Raw genomic sequence first — 8678 nt, forward strand, 5'->3', positions numbered from 1 at the left:
GGGCCGACCCAGGATCTGTCTGGACTGCCTGGATCCCTGGGCTGCCCCCTTCTTTCCCCACTTGCACACTGCCATCACGACGTGGAGGTGGGCCTCGTCGCTGATATCCGTTCTGAACCTTGAACCCCTACAATCTTTGCTCTCGCTTTCTCATCTGCTCCCCATTCTTCCGCAGCTGGCCTCACAAGCCACTGCTCTGTCAATGGTCCCACTAAGTTTGACACTAACCAGGTCCTGCTTCTCCAGCCCCCGCTTCTGGCTCGTTCTTCCACCACCAAGATTAGCAACACCCACTCTTTACTGAGCACTGGGGGCTAGCACAATGGGATTGTCGGTGAGCAGGGTTTTTCCCCCAGTTTCCTTCCTGCTTTGCCAGTGTCAAGGAGGGCACCTCCAGGGATCACACAGCCCGGGGTTCCGCCCCCGGCTCTGCTCCCTAGTAGCCGTGCCAGGACTCGGGCACGGTGTCGCCTTTTGGAACCTGTTTCCTGGTCTGTAAAATGGGACCCTTCCCTATAGGGCTGCCCTAAAGATTAAATGAGACCTGCATGTGCAGCTTTTAGCACATAGTAGGTTTTTTAAATACCTGCTAGCTTCTGTTATTACTTTGTGCCTCATATTCAGAGTAGATGACTGGAAGAATTTTGCTCATTTATTCACTCAGCAAATTTGTGTCAATCTTCTGCCTTGTTCTAGGCACTCTCCCAGGTACAGGGGACATGGCAGGGATCATAACAGGGAAATGCCTGCCCTCGGGGAGTTCAGATTCTTGTTTCCACAGCTACAAACTGGAGCCTCTGCTGGCAGCCCTCCCCTCCTCCCAGTCTGCATCTTCCCTGCAGGACCCCCTCCCCGAATTTCCGTCTCCTGACCCTCCCCTCACTGAGCTCCGTGTGGTTGTTGCACCGCCCCCCTGGGGTGCCGTGTCCTCCAGGTGCTGGAACCTAGCACACCTGAGCCCCAGACTCAAAGCTGCTCCCCCACGGCACTCCCTGAGAGGGTCCCCGTATGCGGCTGCCCCCCATCGCCGTCTTTATCACGATGTCACAGCATCACCGCCAACCAACTGCGTGCTGCCCCGTCGGGCACAGTTCTGAAGGCTTTCGTGTGTCCAGTCACTTCATCTCTTGCCGCGCCCAAGAAAGAATTGCTGTTATTTGCAGAGGAGAAAACTGCAGCCAGGCTGGTTAAATAAGTCCCAGGGCCCTACCGCTAGTAGAGGGCAGAGCCAGGGTGAGGCTATGGCAGTCTGGCCTCAGAAGCTGTCTCCAAGGGCTGGGCTCTTCCTATCCCATGCCACGCCGCCTCAGGTCCTGTGGGCTCGCCTGGACCCCTCGCCCCGTCCCCTCCTCTGCCCCTGGCCAGGCCATTCTGGTCCGGGCTGCTGAAGAGCCTGCACCCTGGATCCCTGCTCCAAGGGCTGCCCTGTGAGCTTCTCCCTCACGGGGCGGGACCGCGTCATGTCATGTCCCCAATGCCAGCAGCCCCCAGGACTTCCCATTGCTCAGAGATTCAAGGCCAAACACTCAGCTGGGCACAGAGTAACCTCCCCTCTTCCCCCCACTCAACTACTGCTCACAGGTCCCACTCACACCACCCACTTCAGCACACTCCTGCCTCCCGTGTCTCCCCGCTACCTTGATAAACTTCAGTCCGGCCTTTGGGCCTCAAATGCCGTGTCTGCTGCAGAGCCCTGCCTGACGCCCCGCCCCCCGCCCTGCACCCCTGCCAGACTCCACCGCCCTCTCCCCTGCATCCATCCGCACAGCTCTCGACCTTCTAGACGCTCGACTTCCCTGCACCTGGGATTACCCTTCGCTGCATCTGCGTCCACCCGTGCCACGTCCAGCGCTGCCCCGCGGGCTTCACAGGCTGGCGCCGTGTCTCGCTCACCTCTGGGCCCCACTGACTGCCAGGCTGAGTGCAGAGCGAGCCTCAGCCCTGAAGTGCCACCTGCTGATGGGGCGCAGGGAAGGGCCCCACGTCTTCCTGTTCTCCCATCTCACCCTGCCGCAGAAACCAGAAATGCGGATGATCCCCACGCGGCCAGCTCCCGGAATGGCTGAGCCGGAAGGGCCAGCAGAGTTCATCTGAGTCAGTCCTTTATCTTTGTAATGTTGGCCTGAGGCCCTGAAAGGGGAAAACCCGCTGGGGGGGTGGTGGCTAGAATTCAGACCCCAGCCTTGTGGCCAGAGTCCTTGCGATGCTGACCTGCTCTCTCTCTTCTTTGCTCTCTGTGTAAGCTGCCTGCTGGGGTAGCGACAATGACTGCGAACCAGCCCCAGGGCTCCCAGCTCTGCCGGGGTGGCCTCCCCTCCCCGGGTCGCTGGTGCGCTCTCACTGGTGATTTGTGATCACAATTCTGCATTCTCGTGTTCTTATTTAGTGTTCTTGTTTGGTAATTGACATTTAAATTCGGTTCTTGTGGAGAATGGGGTGTATTTCTGGGTCGCTTATGTTCTTCCCTCGCTGTTTCCTGTGTGATTCACGTCCATTACCGCACAGTTTTAGTTGTGGTGGCTTTATAATACATTTTACTATCTGGTGGGACCGGTCCTCCTCTCATTAACCATCATCATCGGAATTTTCTTTATTNAACAATGACTGCGAACCAGCCCCGGGGCTCCCAGCTCTGCCGGGGTGGCCTCCCCTCCCTGGGTCGCTGGTGCGCTCTCACTGGTGATTTGTGATCACAATTCTGCATTCTCGTGTTCTTATTTAGTGTTCTTGTTTGGTAATTGACATTTAAATTCGGTTCTTGTGGAGAATGGGGTGTATTTCTGGGTCGCTTATGTTCTTCCCTCGCTGTTTCCTGTGTGATTCACGTCCATTACCGCACAGTTTTAGTTGTGGTGGCTTTATAATACATTTTACTATCTGGTGGGACCGGTCCTCCTCTCATTAACCATCATCATCGGAATTTTCTTTATTTTCTTACCTACCTTTGTTCTGGAATATTTTTACCTGGGTTTGCTAGAGGAATTAAGGGCAGTGAAGAGTGTATCGTAGGCTGCCCTCATCGTGGGTATTGACAGAGGTCAATGGAATCAAGGACTCTCAGCTCCAGGCTCTGAAAACGGAAGAGGCCCCCCGATCCAGTGAAAGAGGCAAACAAGGAAGTATTGTCACCAGCTCCCTGACTGCCCCCTCCCTCACCGCTGTCCCCACTTCTGCCACGCTGGAACCCTGGCGTTCCCTGAGACCAGGACCCCTGGGGCAGCTTCGGGTGTAGGGGGCAATCCGGGGAGCAGGCCTGGCTCATGCGCCCAGAACAGCCCTGGCTGTGCCCCGCGGCATTCCCACCTGCCGTCAAAGACCCAGGCTTCCTGAGGACTCCGTCTCCACCCCTCGATCTTTTTGGGCTGGTGCAAGTGTCTGCCTCTCACTGCCCACTCCCCAGAGGGCTGTTACCTCAAAAATACCTTACCTCTCCTTAGCCTATTTACTCCTTGAAAATGCTCCATTGAGATACAGAGTTAACACCTAATTATATCACTGACCCAACCGCTCTGTGAGACAAAATTCGGGAACACTGGTGATTGACGTGAGCAAGTCAGGGTGGTCCCTTCGGCTTTCTTCTCACGGAGCCCACGTTCACAAACCCACTGGCTCACCTCCCTTCTTCAGATCATCATCTGAGGGAACCTTACGAAATCCCTGCACTTTAAGCTTCAGAATCCCGTGGTATTTTGCTTTGAATTAAATGAAATCTAATTTCGGAGGAATTACTGTCTTTAAAATAGTCTTCTTATCACATAGGAATATACTCGGAATCTCCGCTTCTTCAAGTTCTTTTTCTAAATCTCAAGTATTTTATCATTTCCTTCATATGAATCACAAATAAGTCTCATTAATATTATTTTAAAACATTTCACACAGTCTTGCCATTGTAAATGAAATATCGTCCTCATTTTCATTCTGTAAAACATTATTTTGTAATAATAACAGAAAGGTTATTGGCTGTTTTTATCTTTTTATCTGGCAACTTTATCGAACTTTCTGATTCTAGAGGTTTTCTCGTTGATCCCCTCATGTCTTCTCAGGATCCCCTCTACAGTGTATCACTTACAATAATATAAATTATGACTCCTCCTTTCTAATATAGTAGACTAATGACTATTCAGTGGTGTTGCCCTCAGTAACTTTTTAAAAATACAGGTTGTTGGGCCCATTCCATCCCCGTGGGACGGCCACCTTGGGCTGGGTCACAGGGCTTGGGACTGGGAGCGGAGGGGTGGGAGGTAGATTCCAGACCAAGAAGGCGGTGCCCGCAGAGCTGGAGCGAGCATGAGCAGGGCTCGTCTGAAAGCAGAGTGGTAGGGAGAACAGCAACGCGGTTGGCTTTGCAGACACTTTAGAATGTTCGGTCTGTGAGCAAGGGAAGTCAGGGAAGAGTTGGAAGCAGCAGGTGCAATGGCAGATTTGCACAGTGAAAAGATCACTCTTGCTCCCATGTGAGAGCAGACTGCGGGGCGGCCAGAGGGAAAGGGGGTGCACACCCTTATGTAACGGCTAAGGCCTATGTCTCCTCCCTGCGCACCAGGTGCTGCTTGCAGGGGCTCGTGCGTATTAACTCTCCAGTCCCCGGGCACACAGGTCATTCATGGCAGAGCCTGGTTTGGAACCAGGATGGGGGGCGATATCAAGGTACCCATTTTCCCGCGTGTTTGTGGCCATTTGGAGTTTCTCTGGGACTTGTCTGTTCACTCTTCCATTGGGTTGTTCATATTTGCACATCACGTCTACTCTTTTTCATGGGGAGGGAGGGAGGGAATTCTGACTCCCTTGCCAGGGTGCATCCTGCCCCTTCTGTCTGTCTTCTGGGTGTGTGACTGGGTAAGGGGTGGGTCTCTGCTCATCACACCTTTTGCTTGGGGGCTCTGAGAGCAAGGCGAGCCTGATCCGAGTGTTCTCTACTCTGTTCTCCAAGGGCGATTGGGATAGGACGTGAGAAATGTTTGTCCTTTTCATGCACATTGTCTGATGGGGCTCTAGATAATGGAACTCTAGTGATATTGGGGGCTCTAGACATCAATCCACCCCTCATCTTATAAATTGATACACAGAGGCCAAGAAAACTGGGGCAGGACTTGTCTCCTGTCACATAGGAGGCCAGGGACTGACACCTGGATCTCAGGTTTCCCAACATCTGGCATTTTCAGGGCAAGGGAAGGTGCTGTGAGCAACGTCTGCCAGTGTGTGGTCGCCCGTCCTGGTGGGGGGCGGGGGAGGGTCCTGCAGTGTCACAGCCAAGAGGTGGGGTGGGGCGAAGCGGAGAACGAGTTGCTGGAGCCAGGGGAAGCGGTATGAATACCTCACGAAAGGCGAAAGGCGGATGGCCTGCGGTGTGAGTATGGGGAGCTCGGGCACATTACAGAGACCTGGGGGATTTGGGAGCAGGTGGTCAGGAGGCTGGGACAGAGCGGGTGAGTGACTGGCACCTCCCAGAGTCCCAGCCCGAAGTCTATTCAAAGGGCAGGCCTGGCTTGCCCATCTCCAGGGAGACCCCAGACGTCCTGATGAGTGTGACGGCCAGGAGAGGGCCAACTGGCCTACAATGACCAGGTCAGAATCCAGGGCCTTGTCCTGCTGAGTGGAACCCCTGTCCCCAAGGCGCCCCTCCCTGCCAGCCTCAAGGTGGGAGGGTCGGGAAAGCGCAGGCTCTGTGGCAGCGGGGAGGCTGGTGCCTGAGGAGGAGCCAGGCAGGAAGGTGGGCTGTGAGGGGCACCGGGACTCAGGGAGAGATGCAGAGAGGTCGGAAGCAGCCCAGAGTTGGAGAAAGGCAGAAGTGGACGCTGCCTCGCCCGGGCCCACCAGCTGTCCGGCCCTTCCCTCATCCAAGGAAGCCTGGACGGGCTCCACAGGGCCTCCTCCCTGGGCCAGAGCAGGGTGACGAGGAGGGGTAGGCGGCCGTCTCCTGCCTCGTAGAGCCCAGGCAAGGCAGCCGCCCCTGGGACTTCTGTCCTCCTCCTCAGCTGAGACGGGGGCTCTGAGGCGTGGAAATCCTGGCTGTTGTGACTGCCAGCGCTTCTGCCTCCCTCTGTGTGCCGGCCCCCGGGTGCCGTGAGCAGTCAGTGAGATAGTGCAGCCCCGCTTAGCACAGGCCGGTGCGGGCTCGCTAAGGGGGAGCGCTAATCGCTAATCCTTGTCCCCCCTCCATGGCGCTTCCGACTTCCCACCCAGTGGTCTCACCCCTTCCCTCAGTTCCACCGCTCACACCCTGTGCGGTTGGCAAGACGTGCATTGTCCCCACTTCACAGATGAGCAAACTGAGGCAAGTCTGGGCCGGTGGTCCCTGGCCACCCAGTGAGTTGGCAGCACAGAGAGGACAAGAATTCAGCTCCCCTATATCTCTAGCCTGTTTTCACTCTTGTGTATTTATTCTATAAAATACAAAACTTTTTTTTTTTTAAAGATTTTATTTATTGATTTGACAGAGACAGCCAGCGAGAGAGGGAACACAAGCAGGGGGAGTGGGAGAGGAAGAAGCAGGCTCCCAGTGGAGGAGCCTGATGTGGTGCTCGATCCCAGGACTCTGGGATCACACCCTGAGCCAAAGGCAGATGCTTAATGACTGAGCCACCCAGGCGTCCCTAAAATACAAAACTTTTGTCCTTATTTCAGAGTTGAGCAAGCCATAACCGTCTTTTGTCTCCTAACAGCCTTGCTGTAAAGTCAAAATGTCAGAGAAATTTAGTGCTGGCAGGAGGGAGCCTTCGAGATGGTTCCACCCACTGCTTTTCATGAGCCACAGAGAGGCAACACACTCACTCAAGGTCACACAGCACATTAGCGCAGAGCCAGCACTGGAACGTGGGTCTGGTGTTCTTTCTTCTATACTCACTACTGTTCTAGGTCTTAGAACTTTTATCCCCATTTCTGAGATTGGAAAACTGGGCCAGAGAGGCAAAACTGTTGACTCCAGTCCCCCAGCAGTGCCTTTGAGGACACCGCGTCCTCAGTAACCTGGCGGGGCTAGTCTGGTATTAACGAACCGTCCTCAGCAAAAGGAAAGGCCGTGGAGCGAAATATTGGTATATTGGGAGTAATAAACTTTGCAAATAGTTTAAATTGCATTTCAGGGTCCGATTCCTCTTGCTAGAGAGATTGGTTTATGAATTCAGAGTAGGATTGTTTAAAATGCATTTCACATTTTAAATAACCAGGGTTTTCTTAGGTGAGGAAGAATAACAGGTCAAAAACGCACACTCATAGGCTTTTCTGAAAGGTTACAAAATAAAATGTTCTTTGCTGGAGGATATGAAGGCACCAGCTCTCTGTTTGACAAAGGAGAGGGCTCTGCTAGATAAATCCTGCATTATGAACAAATGAGAGCTCTGTCCCTCTCTTCCTGATCAGCTTAATTCCTTGTTGCTTATCTGCAAATCCAATAATGCTGGTAAAACAGACCCCTCCCGCAGGCTGAGCCCTGGGGCCTGGCTGTTCCTTCTCAGAAACCTTTTTGTGTTTATAACCTCGGCCCCAGCTCCCTGGAGAGCAGGGCCTAGAAGCCCCGTCAGGAAGTTGGGGGGAGGGGGACGAACAGGACTTGTCTGGGAGTGACAGCCTCTCCAGGACTGGGCCTCCTAGCTCCCTGCCCAGGGACCTCCGAGCAGGAAACTTAGCAGATTCTCAGAGTGGAGCCAGTGGAGGGGGTGCAGGGCAGGTGTGAAGATTCAGCCTCCTTCCCCCACACCCCCTGTGCCCCTCCAAGATAAATCACCTGGCCCCAAATCGCAGGTGTTTCCAGTGCCCACACCCATTGCAGTGCGGCCACCTGGGTGTCGTCTTGGTGACAGGTCACACTCCACTAGGCAACTACGGAGATCCCAACTGCACAGCCCTCAAAATATGGACTGACTTACTTATGAAATCCACTGTGCACAGCCGGTATTTACTGCCCCTCCCCCCCCACCACCACCGGGGGCCCGGGGTGTCGTCGTCTGGGCTCTTTAGGGCTGACTAGGCCCTGACGAGAGGAAGCCAGCACCTGGAAAGAGGAGCCACCAGCAGAGAGGGTGGGACCCTCGGGTGGCCTAGCGGAGGGCACTGACCGTGTCTCTCTGTCCCCAGCGCGGCTTTTTATGAGAGCCCACAGGCACGTGCCGGCTCCTGGGGCTGCTTCAGAGCACGTTACTTCCGGCCGTACCGTACCCCGTCTCATAACCCCACTCCTCCGTCGTTAAAACCTCCCTGTATAGGATGCTTAATGATCCGTCCCGTGAACGCAGAATTCTTGACTTACAACCAAGTGCCAACTGATAGATGTTTCGTACCCCCGACTCCTGCCTATTTCTCCCACTAGAAATAAAGCAGTGCCAAAGATCTCTGTTAACTTTTGACTCCATTGCATGGTTCCCTTGGCTAGGTTTCTAGAACGGGAATCAATGAGTCAAAGGGCTAAGGCTCTCTCATCATCTGGTTTTCTCTAGAGGATTGCAGTTAAGCCTGTGGCTCTAGAACTCTCCCACTTAACGATCTGTGACTTCAGGCAGGTTATGTAACCTCGCATTTCTTCACCTGTAAAATGGGGATAATAATAGTACCTACCTCCCAGTGGTGTGAGGAATCAGTGAGCGGAGCCATGTGTAACGGTTAGGTTGAATAGGCATGACTCATGAGATGTAATCATAAAGCAAACTTTATTTTTGTCTCCCACGTCTCTTTAATTTTATTCT

At 53.9% G+C, this 8678-nt stretch overlaps 1 protein-coding gene across 3 annotated transcripts in view; it reads left to right on the forward strand.

Annotated features, from left to right (window-relative positions):
* The window catches only part of TUB (TUB bipartite transcription factor), an 81022-nt gene that overhangs the window by 47397 nt on the left and 24947 nt on the right, over positions 1-8678 (forward strand). The window lies entirely within an intron of this gene.

The sequence above is a fragment of the Ailuropoda melanoleuca genome, chromosome 8 (genome assembly GCF_002007445.2).
Source record: "Ailuropoda melanoleuca isolate Jingjing chromosome 8, ASM200744v2, whole genome shotgun sequence".
Classification (NCBI taxonomy): Eukaryota; Metazoa; Chordata; class Mammalia; order Carnivora; family Ursidae; genus Ailuropoda; species Ailuropoda melanoleuca.